Here is a 19544-nt window from a genome sequence, read left to right as displayed (position 1 = left end):
CCTGTCAGTTGTGAGAGAGAATGAGAGTGGTTTCTCTTTGTCTTCTTAGAAGGGCGCTGAACCATCACGAGGGCCCCACCCTCAGGACCCCGTTCTCGTATGTCCCTATTTACCTGCCAAAGGCCCCATCTCCTACACCATCACACTGAATATCTGAGGGACACAAATATTCAGCCCATAACAGCAAGCAATTGGTACATTTTAGATGTTTAATAAATATTGGTCAAATAAATGCTTATGTAGTGATGAAGTGGCATCAGTTTTCTTTAACAGTGATGAGAAAAATAAAGTGATAAGCTAGAGAGAGTTGAGGATATATTTTGAATTAAATTTGCATGGTTATATGCTAGAGTTTGGAGAAGGAAATGGCAACCCACTCCAGTATTCTTGCCTGGAGAATCCCATGGACAGAGGAGCCTGGCATGGGGTTGCAAGAGTCAGACACGACTTAGTGACTACACCACCACCACCATGCTAAAGATGCTGAGCCAGTAGTAAGGGAGAAATTGAGGATATAAGTAAAAGAGAAAATTATTACTTGAGAGAGGTCCCTGAGGTAGAGAATGGGGGTGGGGAAGAAAACAAGAATCTAGAATCAGATTGGTCCTGAGAGATCTCTCCCATTACCTTGCAACTAAAGAGTGAGGTCTAACAATGAGTTTGAACATGGAGGCAAGGAGTTGAGGAATTTCTTGATAATTACTTTATTTTGCCCAACAAATAAGAAGCATGATTGTTTCATAACAATGAGGTGGGGCATAGTAGGACAAGAGAGTATGATGAGAACTGATGATTTGTAATAGCAATAGCAACTAAGTAGAGAGTAGATTGGGCTCCCCAGGTTGTGCTAGTGGTAAAGAATTTGCCAGCCAGTGCAGGAGACATAGAGGTTTGGGTTCAATCCCTGGGTCAGGAAGATCTCCTGGAGGAGGGTATGGCAATCCACTCCAGTATTCTTGCTTGGGAAATCCCTCAGACAGAAGATCCTGGGAGGCTACAGTTCATGGGGTCACCAAGAGTTAGACACCACTGAAGTGACTTAACACACACACAGAGTGGATCATCCAGAGATCCAAAGATTACTAGACAATAATAACAGAAAGTCTCAGTGCTCACTGGGTACAGATGCTGGGATTCCAATGTGGTTTTTCTCCAGCTTATCTTATTGACTATAATCTTTAGACTTCCTTCTTGTTAGCACTTAACAAGAAACCTGCCATGGTCAGTTCTTGTCGTTTATGACTCAAAAGGTGATTTCCAGACAAAATACTGTGCCATTCTCTAGTGCAGATTCGGTGAATAAAATTATGGGAAGTGCGAAATCCCCATTATGAGAGTTTTTCAACTCTCAGAATGCTTGAGAATGTAGGGTTTTGGGGGTTGTAGATTGTGTCCATCCAGAAACTTTTCCTTCCTTTTTCTGGTTTAGAGAGTGACGTAGAGAGAGTAAATTCCTCTTTGATTTTTTTGTAGACAGTGACTCACCGTGCAAAATTTTATCAAACAGGAAGTGCCCGAGAGTTGCACCAGCTGTGGGGGAAGAGTATAATTCTCTTCTGAGGGAAAATTTCTACCCAGGACAGTTTGAGGGACAGGTGTTCATAGTCTTGGACTCACATTTTGAATGGAAAACAGAATATGGCCGTGACAATGAGCAATGACACCATCAGGCAGCCAAGAAACAAGAAAAGCACAAAGGAGGAGTGGCTGGTGTCCTTGGATGGCCAGTCCCCCGTGCAGCCTGGCCCATGCATGTCCAGGATGTGGTTGTTCCAGCCCAGGAGAGATGCTCCTGACCACACTGTTGAGGACAGCCAGATGCAAGGGATGGTCCTCCAGGCCTGGGGGAAATTGATCACTCTGGCATGGATCACGCAAATATAACACTCATACGCCAGCCTGGTTAGGGTGATGATGGAAACAATCCCTGCAAGATGAGAAAGTGGGACAGCATAGCAGGGCATGGTGGGGGTGCAGGGGAGTGCGGGAAGACCCACCAGGAGTGATACATTCATCACCGAAGTATCTTACAGAGCATCTGGAACCAACAAAGTGCCCCCAAAGCCAAAATATCTAAAAAGAAATATGCCTCACAGTCCTCCAGAAATTCAATTGGAGATACATCTACTCAGAAAGTGTGGAGTGGAAAAGGCATGTGTTCTTTAGTCACCAAGTCATATCTGACTCTTTTGCAACCCTATGAACTGTAGCCCAACAGGCTCCTCTGTCCATGGGACTTCCCAGGCAAGAATACTAGAGTGGGTTGCCATTTCCTTCTCCAGGATGTCTTTCCAACCCAGGGATTGAACTTGAGTCTCCTACATTGGTAGGCAGATTCTTTACCACTGAGCCACCAGGGAAGCCCATGCGAATTACAGCAGGACAAAAAGAAAAGCTCTAAAATCAGCTCTGGCCTAATGGTGCAGCTGTTGTGTTAAATTTTCTGAGAGAGAAAAATTCCAGAGAGAAACTCTGGAGTGGTTCAGGAAGAGTCACTAAAACAGTCATCTCTTGGTTTTCACTTCTCTCAACTGTTTGACTCAGCTATAGAGATGATGTCAAAGTAGGTTCCACAGGTGTGAACTGACCAAAGTGATGGTCAAATTGCACAGGAGCTGTGTTAACCTACCTACTAGCACTGTCAGCCTATGAACTGTCACATGCATGACTTCTGACAAGGGATGGAAGTCTGTGAGACTGTGTCTTCATCTATGCCTCTGTTTCACAACAATTAGGCTTTAACAACATTATTCTTTTATTTCTCTGCCCCTCCTGAGAGAGTGATTTATTCATGCATTAAGCTCCTTTTAAGTACCTACTGTGTGCAGGGCACTGGGCCAACACTGGCAACTCAACGATGATGGAAACTCAGAAATCTAGATTTTTAGAGGGGAGGCAGATGAGTTAAGCAACTGTAAAAACCATACAGGAAGTAAGGGTTACAATTTTGATACAATATATTGTAGGAATCACAGAAAAAGGCACTTGTGAATAAGGCAAGCGAAGTGCATTCCAGGAAGAAGGAAGAATTATGTCCTGGAACATGGAGACAATAAACGACAGAAAATGGTCTAAGAATGAGGAGAGGACTCCGAGACACTGGGGCTCAGAGAATAACTAGAAAGGAAAGATAACGTCACAAGGAGCAGATAGGGTCTTACTAAGAAAGGCTGTTAATTTCTTGCTAAAGTTTTCATTTGGTTGTTTGTTCCTATTTTTCTTTTCCTTTTTGGCCTTTTTCTGCTTAAAATAGTAAATTATAAATCCATTACATCGTCATGCTTTTTAAGCATGGAAGTGACAATAGTTAAGTTCTCCTTTTCTTCCTCTATATTTTTCCTCTGAAAAAACAGTCATTGAAGCAGCTGTATAGAATCAGAAACACAGTCCAATGCATGGAAACCATCTAGCAGGCTTTTGCAATAGTCCAGGAAAGATATGATGGAGCCTGAATTAGGATATTTTCATAGGTATGAACAGTGAAGTCTGTATTCCAGAGACATTCAGCAATTAATATCATCAGAATCCTCCAACTTCTTGAATGTGAACAGAGAGGAGAGTGGAGTCAGAATTACTTGGAGGTTTCTGACCTGCCTGGTGAGTAAAGGGAGTGGTTAATGAAGACAAAAATCTACTACAAAATATATGGGTAGATAATGAAATGTTGCAACTATGACCCGAGGATGACACCAGGATTCTTGGCCTCCAGGGCAGAGGATTTCCATCTGGGGCCAGAGAGGAGGCTTGGTTATTTGGAGATTTTATGTAGCAAAGTTTTACTAAAGTATAAAAGAGAAAGAGAAAGCTTCTGACATAGACATCAGAAGGGGGTAGAAAAGACACTCCCTTGCCAGGTTTTAGCAAGGCATCTTATACTTGTTAGCAAGCTGTTGATCACAGATAGAAGAAACACCCCAAGGCTGAGAGAGTTGCACCTGAGTTTCTCTCCCCCAACACACACATCTGCACAAGGGGCAAAGACTAGGTAAGAGTTGTCTCTGGGCAAGATATATTGTATCCATAAAACAATTGTCATGCCTTGAAGGAAAACAGATCTCCAAGCAAGATACATAGTTTCATTAACATAGTTTAAGAAAAACATTTTTTTGAGTAAGACATTATTTTGGGGGCAATTAGCAGAGGTTCCTGACATTATACAAGAGACAGGGATTAAGACCATCCCCATGGAAATGAAATGCAAAAAAGCAAAATGGCTGTCTGAGGAGGCCTTACAAATAGCTGTGAAAAGAAGAGAAGTGAAAAGCAAAGGAGAAAAGGAAAGATATTCCCATTTAAATGAAGAGTTCCAAAGAATAGCAAGGAGAGATAAGAAAGCCTTCCTCAGCAATCAGTGCAAAGAAATAGAGGAAAACAACAGAATGGGAAAGACTAGAGATCTCGTCAAGAAAATTAGAGATACCAAGGGAACATTTCATGCAAAGATGGGCTCCATAAAGGACAGAAATGTTCAAGCTGGTTTTAGAAAAGGCAGAGGAACAAGAGATCAAATAGCCAACATCTGCTGGATCATGGAAAAAGCAAGAGAGTTCCAGAAAAACATCTATTTCTGCTTTATTGACTATGCCAAAGCCTTTGACTGTGTGGAACACAATAAACTGTGGAAAATTATACCAGACCACCTGACCTGCCTCTTGAGAAACCTGTATGCAGGTCAGGAAGCAACAGTTAGAACTGGACATGTACCAACAGACTGGTTCCATATAGGAAAAGGAGTACGTCAAGACTGTATTTTGTCACCCTGCTTATTTAACTTATATGCAGAGTACATCATGAGAAACGCTGGGCTGGAAGAAGCACAAGCTGGAATCAAGATTGCCTGGAGAAATATCAATAACCTCAGATATGCAGATGACACCACCCTTATGGCAGAAAGTGAAGAGGAACTAAAAAGCCTCTTGAAAGTGAAAGAGGATAATGAAAAAGTTGGCTTAAAGCTCAACATTCAGAAAATGAAGATCATGGCATCTGGTCCCATCACTTTATGGGAAATAGATGGGGAAACAGTGGAAACAGTGTCAGACTTTATTTTTTGGGCTCCAAAATCACTGCAGTTGGTGATTGCAGCCATGAAATTAAAAAACGCTTACTCCTTGGAAGGAAAGTTATGACCAACCTAGAGAGCATATTCAAAAGCAGAGATATTACCTTGCCAACAAAGGTCCGTCTAGTCAAGGCTATGGTTTTTCCAGTGGTCATGTATGGATGTGAGAGTTGGACTGTGAAAAAAGCTGAGCACCGAAGAATTGATGCTTTTGAACTGTGGTGTTGGAGAAGACTCTTGAGAGTCCCTTGGACAGCAAGGAGATCCAACCAGTCTATTCTAAAGGAGACCAGTCCTGGGTATTCATTGGAAGGACTGATGCTGAGGCTGAAACTCCAATACTTTGGCCACCTCATATGAAGAGTTGACTCACTGGAAAAGACCCTGATGCTAGGAGGGATTGGGGGCAGGAGGAGAAGGGGACGACAGAGGATAAGATGGCTGGATGGCATCACCGACGCAATGCACATGAGTTTGGGTGAACTCCGGGAGTTGGTGATGAACAGGGAGGCCTGGCGTGCTGCGATTCATGGGGTCGCAGTGTCAGACACGACTGAGCAACTGAAGTGAACTGAACTGAGCAGCTCAAGGTTTGGGAAAAAGTTACTTTAAGGAGATTATCATCTTAGCACAGCAACACTGGATCAAAAGGTGCCTCCTGTGGCTAAAGGAATGGGGTGGGGTGGGGTGGAGCGGGGTGGAGTGGGATAGTCAGCTGCTTGGCTTGTCATTTGTTTCCTCCTGTCACTTGGTTGGAAGGACCAAGTAGTGGTTGAAAGACCGCTAACCCCTTCAACATGAGGGAGAAAATGAAATTGTGAGATCCCTAGAACATAGCGGCATAAACATTTGTTGAATGCATGGATCAAGAATGGTTCTAGGAGGGCTTCCCTGGGGACTCAATGATAAAGAATCCACCTGCCAATGCAGGAGACACAGGTTCGATCCCTGATCTGTGATGATCCCATATGCCGAAGAGTAACTAAGCCTGTGTGCCACAACTATTGAATCCGTGCTCTAGAGCACAGGAGTCACAACTACTGAAGCCCGAGCACTCTAGAGTCAGGGCTCCACAACTGAGAAGCCATCACAATGAGAAGCCTGTGCACGGCAGCTAGAGAGTAGCCCCTGCTTGCCCCAACTAGAGAAGTGCTGTGCAGTAATGAAGCCCAGCATAGCCAAAAATAAATAATCTTTAAAAAAAAAAAAAGTGCTTTAAATCATTTAAAGTGCTTAAAAAAAGAACGGTTCTAGGAAAAGTGATTCTGATGGGGAATGAAAATAAAACTGGTGTCATGATAACTGGTAGGAGTGTGGAGACTAGGTTATACCATGATAAATATTTTGTTACAAGGACATTATTACTCCCAGTGTCTGATACATGTGCTAGTCAATAAACGCTCACTGAATAAATGACTGAGTATTTAGTAAATACATAAGTGACTGAAAGATCAAGTTTTGGAATATGGTAGAAGGAAATAATTCAGAAAATAGTGATAATAATAGTAAAGGATGGGTTTAAATTTAAATATAATAGGAAATTCTGGAGACCAAATAATATCCAATTAGATATGCTGTCTTCAGAACTAGTGATGACTAGTTTTCACCTTTTACATTTATTTCTGAAAAACTGGTATTATCTTCTTTAACTGAGTATATTCTAGAAGAAAATCTAAAAATAGTGACATAATAAATTGACTCTAATAAAATACTGTTGGTTTTATTTAATTCACAAACTTTCTTATTAAGTATAATGGCATTTAATTATGTATTAATACTTGATGTTAAAGCCTAGCTAGACCTTCAATTTCAGCATGATTTAATCCTTTACTGGCAAAGAAGTTTAGTGCAAATAATTATGTTGTAGGTTAACAAATCTCAGTGTACTTTACAGACCAATAAATGTGCTCTTATGGTTTAAACAATAAATTAGTATAATTTTAACTTTCATATATTCACTCATTTATTCCTTAAGTACATGTGTCAATCATTGTGCTAGAAACTCAGCATAAAGTGGTGAGTGAAGCAAGCATTTTGTGGAACTTATCACAGTCTGGAGGGTAAAAGAGAAGAGATAAAAACAACCCAGAAAGTAAAACAGGTAAACTAGTGAAGCACTATGAAAAAACGAGATAACGCAGAGACAGAGAATAAGGTGTGGTGAGATGAGGGAAGTCATAAAGGTGCACAAGGTCTCACTAAAAGCCTCGTTGTGCTCAGCATTGAAATAGGAGTCCAGCTTTGTGACGTCAGAATGCAGAAGTTGACTACATTTCCCTTATTATTTCGGTCGAAGAAAATTTTTTTCTTTATGTATTATTTGTCTGCACTGGGTTGTAGATGCAGCCAGAGGGCTCGTCCTTGCAGTGCACAGGCTTCTTTCTAGCTGTGATGTTCAGGCTCCGGAGTGCACAGGTTTAGTTGCCCCACAGCATGTGGGAATCCCAATTCCCCGACCAGGGATCGAGCCTACATCCCCTGCATCCACAAAGGAAGTCCCAAGATATAAATATAATATATTTATAATATATTATATATATTATATAATATATATTATTATTATATAAAATATTATCTAATCTTTGACTATGCTTGTGTCTTAGCAAGCACCATGGGCTTCAAGTCCTGAATTAAATTACTATTATTCTGCTCCATGACTAGTTAGTAGAGACCTAGAGACAGCAAACCTTGCATTGCTTAGGTCCTCCTAGTAGCATGGGTGCATATAAGCAGCAGCCCTAGTCACACAGATATAGTCTTCCAGTGTGGCTCATTTAAACAGAACTAAACTACATCCCTTTCTTGCAAAATACGCATATCAGCCTTTTTCCCCCCTTAATACTTTATTTACTAATGGATTTCAATCCTGAGTCCTAATTGCTTGTTATACTCTAGTTGATTCCCAGAACACATCCTGGGGGATGAAAATGCATGGACTGTATTAAAACTGTGTTACACATACTTTTTAACTGATGTTAAGCCTAAACCTCTATTTCTTTTGACACTATGGACAGGAAAGGGGAAGGTGACTATTGCAAACTGGGCATCTATTATGAAACAAACCCCAAGGCAATGATTCTATGGAATATGTCCCCCATCCTTTTTTTTGTTGTTGAGAAAAGCAGTCTGTGGCTCAAAATGGGTAAGAGACGGTGAAGATAGTTTTGACAACTCAGGACTGGACTGGCTGATTTCAAAACTCAGGATTTTGTTGTTACACAACCTATTGTACTGTGGGGCAACTTCTATTACCGCACAACATCCACAGGGCAAGTGTGATGACCTTGCTTACCCTGTAAAGATGTGAATTGATCACGTACATATTAAGTGCCTCTTAGTCTGCTGAGTGGGCTCAGTGGTAAAGAGTCCACCAGCCAATGCAGGAGATGCAGTTTAATCCCTGGGTGGGGAAGATCCCCTGGAGAAGGAACTGGCAAACCACTCCCGTATTCTTGCCTGGGAAATCTCATGGACAGAGGAGCCTGGTGGGCTACAGTCCATGGGGTCACAATGAGTCAGAAATGACTAAACAACTAAACAACAACTTAGCAACTAAACAACAACAGTCTGCTGAGCACGTCTTGTAGGAGAAACCAGAGACACGTGGTCCCTCAAGGAGATTACAATACTCTTGTAAAGCCAAGACCAACTCATAAGTGTAAGGTGGGCAGTGTAAGATGATATGTAATCATAAGTTTATTGTGCAACAATAAACCAGTGGGCTTTCCTGGTGGCTCAGACAGTAAAGTGTCTGCCTGCAATGCGGGCAATCCAGGTTCGATCCCTGGCTCGGGAAGATCCCCTGGAGAAGGAAATGGCAACTCATTCCAGTACTCTTGCCTGGAAAATTCCATGGACAGAGGAGCCTTGTAGGCTAAAGTCCATGGGGTCTCAAAGAGTCAGACGCGACTGAGCGAACATTGGAATTGGATTGGAAACCAGAAAAATTAAATCCCAATGGCTTCATGAAGCATTGAAAGATAAGTTGGATCTTAAAAGATGAGCTTAGTGTTAACAAAGTGTCAGGGTGTGCATTTCTGACTGAAAGGAGAACTTCTACAAAGGTAAAGCAATCCTCTTTGAGTTCTTCTAAGAGCCTCTTAGACTCCAGATATGTGGAGAGGTAGAACTAATAGTCATTACCAGGCTTGTACAAGTCTGACCATGCCTTTTGTGGCTGTCCATGGTCTACAGTAGGGGTCTTCAATTTTTTTTCTAGTATTTTTCCTAATAGAATTTTAAAAAACTATGTATACTCCCATAGTTTTAAAGATATATATTAAAATTTTTTTGCCACAAGTTTTAAGAGCTGAGTAATATAAATATGACTGTACTAGGGAAGAAACGTTGTACTCTATTATAAGTTAATCACTAAAGGGATGTTACCTATAAGCTTAAACTATACATAATGACCCATCTCTGGGAACACTGACTCCCAGGTAATGGAGTTTAAACTAAAATAACTAAACATTAAACTAATATAACTTTGTTTAGGTCCAGAAACATCCTGACCAGGCCCACCTGTGAAAGACTTTTGGAAAGAAGAAATGAACATATCTCTTCTGGAGGCTGACTGGAACCAGTAAGTGTTTGACTTTACTGCCTCTTCTTTCAGTATAAAAGAGGCATGAATTCACATTCAGGTAAGATGGTTCTTTTCCTTGCCCCAATAACTCATCTTTGACTTATTGGCTTATTGTTCAGTGAGCAATATGAGCTTGGATTCAGTAACATAAACGTTGAAAGATAGATTACTTTCCTCTTTAAACACATCCAGTGATTCATAAATGTTAGTAATTCCATATACACATTGGTATCTAATTTGTGTGTTGATTCTTAGACATGTATACATAAAAACACACACATAAATGATCAACTACTTAGACCCATGTTTCCATTCTGCTTTCCCCTAAATTGTTTTTAAACTTTTTATTTTGCATTAGTCCATAGCTGATTAACAAACAATGCTGTGATAATTTCAGGTGAACAGCAAAAGCACTCAGCCATAGGTATGTACCTATTCCTCTCCCGCCCACTGAGTGAAATAGGCCTGTCCTGTGCTTAGGTGCTCAGTCGTGTCCAACTCTTTGTGACCCCATGAGTCCTCTGTAGCCCACCAGACTCCTCTGTCCATGGAATTCTCCAGGCCAGAATACTGAAGTGGGTAGCCATTCCCTTGTCCAGGAGATCTTCCCCATCCAGGGATCGAACCCAAGTATCTTACATTACAGGCTGATTTTTTACCAGCTGAGCCATCAGGGAAGCCCAAGAATACTGGAGTGGGTAGTCTATCTCTTCTCCAGGGGACCTTCCCTGCCCAGAAATCAAACCAGGTCTCCTGCATTGCAGGCAGATTCTTTACCAGCTGAGCTACCAGGGAGGGCCCAAAGACAAATATCATATGATATTACTTATGCTACTGCTGCTAAGTCACTTCAGTCGTGTCTGACTCTGTGTGACCCCATAGACAGCAGCCCACCAGGCTCCCCCATCCCTGGGATTCTTCAGGCAAGAATACTGGAATGTGGAATCTAAAAAATAATGATACAAATTAAATTATACAAAAATAAACTCACAGATATAGGAAACTAACTTATGGTTACCCACGGGGAAAGGTGGGGAGGGATAAATTAGGAGTTTGGGATTAACGTATGTACACTACTATATGTAAAATAGATAACAAACAAGGACCTACTGTATAGCACAGGGAACTATATTCAACAGTTTATAATAACCTATAAGAGAAAAGAATCTGAAAAAATACATATGTATATATATATGTATAATGAATCACTTTGTTGTAAACTTGAAATTAGCACATTATAAGTCAATTATATTTCAATAAAAATTTTAAAATGCACCAAAAATTCTCAAAGCAAAACCCTAACCAAAACAAAAGTCAGCTGCTTTCATATTGCTATTCCCTCTGCCTGCAGATATGACAAAGATCTCACAGACACATGAGAAGACAGACATGTAAACAAATAATTATAAGCATGTGATAAGTACTAAAACTGAGCTGTGTTTGGGGACCTGGAGAATGCAGTAAAGGAAGTACTTAACTCTTTGCTGGGGAAGATTTTAAGAGAAACCAATATTTGGAGTGAATTTATCAAGTTGAAATGAATTTATTACTTTCCTACCTGAATACAAATAAATTGAAATAAAAAATTATTACCAAAGAAAAGCATTTTAAAAATTAGAGGATAGTATAATTTTCTTCTCATTCTTTGTTTTTAAAGATTTATTTTTTGATGTGGACAATGTGGAGGGAGTTTATCAAGTTGAAAAGGATATTTCAAGGATATAGTACATACAAAAGCATGGACATGAAAAGAGGCATTCAAATGTTAACTGCATGTATTAGTTTGAGTCCAGTAAAGTTCTTTGTGATATAGCCTGATGATTATGCACTATTTACAGCATTGATCAATAAACATACATCATGCACACATAATATGCCAGGCACTGTGTTAGACAATGGAAAAAAAAAGATGAATTATAAACAGGAGAGTAAATGATTATGAAACAATATGATAAATTCTATGATAGAGGAATGCATTTGAGGCCAAAGTCCTGAATTCAATTCCAATTTCTATGCATAACTACCACGTTTCTGGGAAAGTTAATTAACATTTCTGAACCTCAATTTGCACACCAGTAACATAGGAATACGGAGAAGGCAATGGCACCCCACTCCAGTACTCTTGCCTGGAAAATCCCATGGATGGAGGAGCCTGGTGGGCTGCTGTCCATGGGGACACACAGAGTCGGACATGACTGAGCGACTTCACTTTCACTTTTAACTTTCATGCATTGGAGAAGGAAATGGCAACCTGCTCCAGTGTTCTTGCCTGGAGAATCCCAGGGATGGGGGAGCCTGGTGGGCTGCCTTCTATGGGGTTGAACAGAGTCAGACACGACTAAAGCGACTTAGCAGCAGCAGTAGCAGCAACATAGGAATAATTGTACCAAAATGCTTATTGTGTGTATTTGTGTATGTATTAAATGAGAATATAAAGGTAGTTAGTAAAATGGTAATATAGAAGGTATTATTATTATTGAGTAATTGAGTAGCTGGGTGCCAAAATTGCTTTAAGTGGTAGAAAGTTAGAAAGGCACAGGAGTGGGTAGAACTCGGGAGCTTAAATACAAGTCTATTAACACTTGCTCCTTGGAAGAAAAGCTATGACAAAGCTAGATAGCATGTTAAAAGACAGAGACATTACTTTTCCAATAAAGATCCATCTAGTCAAAACCATGCTTGTGCCAGTAGTCATGTATGGATGTGAGAGCAGACCCATAAAGAAGGCTGAGCACCAAAGAATTGATGTTTTTGGACTGTAGTGTTGGAGAAGACTCTTGACAGTCCCTTGGACTGCAAGGAGATCAAACTAGCCAATCCTAATGGAAATCAATCCTGAATTTTCATTGGCAGAACGGATGCTGAAGTTGAAGCTCCAGTACTTTGGCCTCCTGATGCGAAGAACTGACTCATTGGAAAAGACCCTGATGTTGGGAAAGATTGAAGGCAGGAGGAGAAGGGGACAATAGAGGACAATATGGTTGGGTGGCATCACTGACTCAATGAACATGAGTTTGAGCAAACTCCAGGAGTTGGTGAAGGACAAGGAAGCCTGGCATGCTGTAGTCCATAAGGTCACAGAGCTGGACACTGAGTGACCGAATAACAAGCTTGAGAACCAAGTCATTTCCCCTATTTGGTGACTAGATGTCCTTGTGGAACTTGACAAAACCCTCCTATTTTTTTGGCTTGAATAATAGGGAACAACTAAAGAGCCTCTTGATGAAAATGAAAGAGGAAAATGAAAAAGTTGGCTTAAAACTCAACATTCAGAAAACTAAGGTCATGGCATCTGGTCCCATCACGTCATGGGAAATAGATAGGGAAACAGTGTCAGACGTTATTTTTTTGGGCTCCAAAATCACTGCAGATGGTGACTGCAGCCATGAAATTAAAAGATGCTTATTCCTTGGAAGGAAAGTTATGACCAACTTAGACAGTTTTTTAAAAAGCAGAGACATTACTTTGCCAACAAATGTCTGTCTAGTCAAAGCTATGGTTTTTCCAGTGGTCACGTTTGGATGTGAGATTTGGACTATAAAGAAAGCTGAGTGCCGAAGAATTGATGCTTTTGAGCTGTGGTGTTGGAGAAGACTCTTGAGAGTTCCTTGACAGCAAGGAGATCCAACCAGTCCATTCTGAAGGAAATCAGTCCTGAATATTCATTGGAAGGACTGATGCTGAAGCTGAAACTCCAGTACTTTGGCTACCTGATACGAAGAACTGACTCATCTGAAAAAAACCTGATGCTGGGAAAGATTGAAGGCAGGAGGAGAAGGGGACAATAGAGGATGAGATTGTTGGATGGCATCACTGATGTGATGGACGTGAGTTTGCGTAAACTCCAGGAGCTGGCGATGGACAGGGAGGCCTGGCGTGCTGCAGTTCATGGGGTCGCAAAGAGTCGGACACGACCGAGCGACTGAACTGAACTGAACTGCGCGATCTGACCTTAGTCCACCAACCCCAAAGCCCTCAACCCATGGATTGTAATGTGTCTCAGGTCCTGACCCTCTCTGTCTGCACTCTGCCTTGACCTCCATATGTGACCCACTGAGGTGTGCCATGTCCTTCCTCCAAGGCTGTGAGTGATAAACTCTATTTCATTTTCTCTCATGGTCCATTATTGAAACATCAGCTCACCATCAAAAAAAAAAAACAAAAAACAAACAAAAAAAAAACAGCTCCTGCCTGGAGGTGAGAAATCAGGTCCTTGAGGGCACCAAGTTTTAAGGGAAAGTAAGGAGGTAGAGAAAATATTGGAAAGATGTTGAAGATATAGGAGAGTTGAGTGCACATGGTGGGAGCTCAGGACTGGACCGTATCAAGAAATAACACTGAGCCATAAAGAGATCCTAAGGGAAATCCTAAGGAAATCAACCCTGAATATTCCTTGAAAGGACTGATGCTGAAGCTGAAGCTGAAGCTCCAGTGCTTTGGGCTACCTTATGCGAAGAGCCGACTCATTGGAAAAGACCCTGATGCTGGGAAAGATTGAGGGCAGGAGGGAAAGGGGGCAACAGAGGATGAGATGGTTGGATGGCATCACTGATTCAATGGACATGAGTTTGAGCAAGCTCCGGGAGAACCATCTCCAGGACAGGGAAGCTTGGCGTGCTGCAGTACAAGGGGTTGCAAAGAGTCAGACACGACTTAGCAACTGAACAACATAAAGAGATGTGAGTGCAGTCATGGCCAATGAAAGGCTTTCCCTTTTGGTAAAGACTGACCTCAGCAGGGCTGTGAAGTAGGACCAGATTTGTTCTCCTCATCTTTCGGGGGGTCAGGAGAAGATAAAATGTGTTTCCAGAGGCTGGGACCTGAATGATTTGCTCAGTGGTATATTCGTTTCTGGAACATGTGCTCCCTCAGGTGTCACACTGTGGGTCTCTGGAGTATTTGCAATTTTTCACTCTTCTAACAGTGCTATGAGAAGAGATAGCACAACCCAGGGCCCTAGGTTCAGGTTCCATGTCTTCCACTTTTTATGTGACCTTGAAAAAGTCAATCTCCTGGTGCATTAATTTCTTTATAAAATGGGGTAATAGTATATTATCTAGCTACCTTGCAGAATTGGGATGAAGATAGAGTTAATGAATATGCATAAAGCAGTTATAACAGTACCTGGCATAGGGTACACATTTAACAAGTGTGAGCCATGGGTATTATAATCTATTAGCTATATATTTACACACATCCATGATTACTTTATTAGGATAAATTCTGGCAATATAATTGTTAGGTGAGAAAGTGTACAGAACTTTAATGCCTTCAGTACAACTCTCTAAACTATCCAACAGAAGATAAACTAAATCCCTACTACCTTATCATAAGATACTTGCTTTAATGTCATATGCATGACAACCTACCACCCGTGCAGCAATCAACTACAATTGCTCTTTGTATACTCACTGACCCAGAATGTAAGAGTGGTATTTGGTAATCTGTATTTTAAAGACATCCCCATTTGAATCATAAGAATTCTTCAATTTAAAACCATAGCTCTATAATTTTATCAATTGACCCATCATTTGCTATTAATAAAACATTTGCAGCATCAACACTTTAGACCAGGCTCTTTTTAAAGTTCACCTTGGTTTTTATAACCTCTGTCCTGACTCATCTCCTATTTCTATGCCAGTTTTGTATTTCCAATAGAAATATAATGTGAGCCACATAAATTAAGGACCCGAAATATATCACTAGGATTATGTTTCTCCCCTCCCATCACTGGTTTGGTTGTTCTCTATTTGATCTAAGTCTCAGACAGACTCTGGTAATTAAGATACTGGCATCCTCTGATTCATATCCTTGGAGTTCAGCAAGTCCAGGAGGAAAAAAAAAAAAAGAGTGTATATTTTGGAATCCTGGAAGGGAATTTTCCTAATCCAGGACAATCCAGAGGTTATTGCATTAAATTGGTCAGGGCATCATGTTTGCATTCATAACAGGTCCCTGTCCACTAGCTCTTCCTCTATTGGGTCCTGGTTTCTCTTCCTTTCCTGTAGCACTCACATTTAATCAATCACTAGCTGGGGGGGGGGGGGTGGGGGGGGGGTGGGGGCATTGCCTGATGATTCAGCAGTAAAGAATATGCATGCTAATGCAGGTTTGATTCCTGGGCTGGGAAGATCTGAAGAAGGAAATGGCAACCCATTCCAGTATTCTTGCCTGAGAGATCCCATGGACAGAGGAGCCTGGCAGGTTACAGTTAATGGGGTTGCAAAAGAATCAGACATGACTTAGCAACTAAACAATAGTAAAATGTCAAACTGCTTTACTATTTCATTGCTTAATGAAAGATCAGTAAGTGTGAATATGATTCAATTATGGATGGTTTATTTAGTCTTATATTGGCTTCTCTGAAACTCATGGGATATTATTATATACATATAATTTGATTCACTTGCCCATAGCCTGTCAGGTAAATAATACTCCTCCAAAAAAAGTATGCTAAAATACTTTTACGTTGATTTGAGGTAGCTGTTTGCAGTGTGTAGAGAGAAACATATTTTTAAAAAGATATTTAAAAGATAATGTTGCAGGAAGGCGGACCCCTTCCAGGGCCCGAAACTGGGTTCTTGTCTAACACTCAGAAATGAATTGTCTGAGGAGACACATGTGCTGACAAAGCAAGAGATTTTATTGGGAAAGGGCACCCAGGTGGAGAGCAGTAGGGTAAGGGAACCCAGGAAAGCTGTTCTGCCGCGTGGCTCGCAGTCTCAGGTTTTATGGTGATGGGATTAGTTTCCGGGTGGTCTTTGGCCAATCATTCTAATTCTGAGTCTTTCCTGGTGGCACATGCATCGTTCAGCCAAGATGAGTGTTAGCAAGAGGGATTCTGGGAAGTGGACGGCCACGCGGTGTCTCCTTTAGACCTTTCCTGAACTCTTGCGGTTGGTGGTGGCTTATTAGTTCCGTATTCTTTATCAGGATCTCCTGTCATAAAACAACTCATGCAAATGGTTACTATGGTGCCTGGCCAGGGTGGGTGGTTTCAATCAGTATGTTTCCCCTAACAACAATAAGAGAACCCGACAAAAATAACTAAAAAAACAATACAAAAATATCATCCTTTCATTTCTATAACTGCTTTGCAGAGTTATTCTATACCCGAATGAGATGAATGATTTTTTCTAAAACTCCCCAACATATCTAGTCTGTATCTGAAAATTGGGGCAGGATGAGATATATTCACTATATCTATGAATCTTGTTTTGGAGTTTATCATGAACCTTTGGGTGGAAGCCTCTGCTAATTTGTGAGGGAACAGAGATGAAGGAGTAGAGGGATGGTATGTAAGGGGGCAACAGACAGCAGTCTCTACCAACAGTGACCCTGATGAAGAAGCACTGAGGGAGTCTGAAGATGTTGAGGAAGAAAGTCTAAAGTGGGGTGCATAAAAGAAACTCTTACTCGAATGCAGTTTCTCTAGCATGGCAGTGTGGACATTTTGGGCTGAATAATTCTTGTGGGGAAGCTATCTTGGGCATCTTAGGATGTTTAGCAGGACTTCTGCCCACTAGATGCCTGTTGCAGCCCCTTCCGAGTTTTTATAACCAAAAATGTCTCCAGACATTGTCAAATGTCCCCCAAAGAGCTAAATCACCCTGGTTTGAGAACCATTGCCTTGATGGGAGAAAATCAGTAAAATGATTAGATGAAACATTTCATAGATTATTGAAATGTCCCCTATTTTAAGTAGCTTTATTCACTCACGTAGGTTTACCCTAAAACTAATTACCTGTGCTAATAGTACAAAGATCCAGGACTATGGCTTTTGATACATTTTCCCAGACTGTTCCCAGTGGTACTCTGTTCCTCGGTTTTAAACTAGAAGAACAGAGGTGCTGGAAACTGCTAGTGGGTATTCCATTTTGCGAAATTTTTTTGCATGCCTGTGAAGTGCAAGACAATGTAGGGAATACAGAGGTACAACACACACAGACTTTGTTTTAAAAGAGATTACGATCTCATTGCAAACTACTTCCAGTGCAGTTCTCTTTTGCTTTTTCCTTTTAATACACACCTGGTTTATACTTGTTTCACCAACAGAGGGCATTGCAAATAATGGCGTGTAGTCATAAAATAGAATTGTTAAAGGAACAAAAGGACTTACAGCTTTTTTTTAATACTTCACTTAAATCATTTTAGGAACTTAACAACTACATTAATTAGCTAAAGACAAGATTTCCTGCTTCTCCCTCAGCAGTCCATTCCCCCAAATTTCTTCATTACTGAAATTTAGTCTTCCACCCATATATTTATTTAGTCTTCCAACCATATGGATGGTTTATTTAGTACAAAGTCTTTGTACCAATCAATTAAAGATAAACACATATAATGAAATTAAATGAAGTAAAATTAATACTTCCCCATACTGATTCATAATATTTCTGTTCTTATTTTTATATGTATGAGATTGTAGACTTAAAAAATATCCACAACCTAAAAGTTGAGAGTTATGTTTTATTTGGTGAGAATTTTTAGGACTTCAAGCCTGGGAGACAGCATCTCAAGCAACCCTGAGAGAACTGCTCCAAGGAAACAAGGGGAGGAGTCAGGTTACATGGAAATTTTGCAATAAAGTGCAGGTAGTCAGGAACAGCAAAAGATTATTGTTAAAGAAAACCAGATATCCAAAGTAGTGGGATTTAGCACTTTTCTATGTATTGGACGATGCAAGAGAATGAACTCACTGAAATAATTCCTTTGATAGGCACCTCAGCTCTCTGGGGCCAGTATCTTGTTTTCATGTCCTGACATTCCTCAGGGCTCATGGAAGGGAGTGACTGATGGCTGTAAGAGGGCAGGTATTCTTTCCTTCCTGAGTTCCCTCAGGGGTCACCAGCTCTCCATCCATGACGGCTGGCGTTCCTGGTCACCACATCCTTGTTTACTGATATGGCAGGAAATATTCCATTTCTCAAGATGAATGAATGAGCAAGTAAAAGTGTCAAACAGAAATGGGATGCCCAGGGGCATTAATTTTATGACCTATAATCAAAAGAATTGACATAAACCCCACTGCACTAGTATCCCCTAGGATTCCTGTTTCTTTAAAACTGTAAAATGCCTAAATATATATTTCCTTCTGACTGAATTACAAATACATATTTATCTTCCTACTACACTTTGTCAACCTTGCACCTTCAAATCCAAAGTCATGTCTTTTCCTCTGATATCTATCCCTTTATTCATGTACTAAGGATTAAAAACCTATATAACAAGCAAATGTCAAAATTATAGGATATCAACAGAAACAAATAAAAATACTATATTATAGAAATGAAGCTCTTGACATAAAAACAGGAGAAACAGTTTGCTTTGATTTCAGGTGTGAGCTTAAACTCCCTTCTTCTTCCAATTCTAGTTGACTCTGTTTAATTACACAAATTGTAATTTATAAGATGATTTATTTGTTAAAAAATAAATGTATTCTAGAAACAACCACTTTTAAAATAGTGATGTGCTGTGCATTTTTATATGCAATAAATAACCATCATGAATGAAGGCAAAGCAGAAGCTACATCTCAATTCTACTTAATGGATCTGAATATTTACTAGGAGAGAGTCCAGGCAAGTCAAGTCACTTAATTCTTCCAAGTCTTATCTGTAAAACGGATATAAATATCTGCCCTATCTTACCTTACACACTTGTCCTGAAGTTCATATAAAAAATGTAATTGTTAGGAGAAAAAATCCTACAAATGCTGTAGCAGAACGGTTAATACTCACGTTAAATTCTTTCAGTTGAATCACTCAGCATCTTTGTTCATGCCTTACAGAAAGCTGGAGGTACTGTGCCCCCTGCTGTTGAAATGTGAATATACATATACTGAAGTCAGTCGTGTCTGACTCTCTGCAACCCCACGAACTGTACCAGGCTCCTCTGTC

Source organism: Bos indicus x Bos taurus, chromosome 16 (genome assembly GCF_003369695.1).
Source record: "Bos indicus x Bos taurus breed Angus x Brahman F1 hybrid chromosome 16, Bos_hybrid_MaternalHap_v2.0, whole genome shotgun sequence".
Taxonomy (NCBI): Eukaryota; Metazoa; Chordata; class Mammalia; order Artiodactyla; family Bovidae; genus Bos; species Bos indicus x Bos taurus.
Note: the sequence above shows the minus strand (reverse complement) of the source record.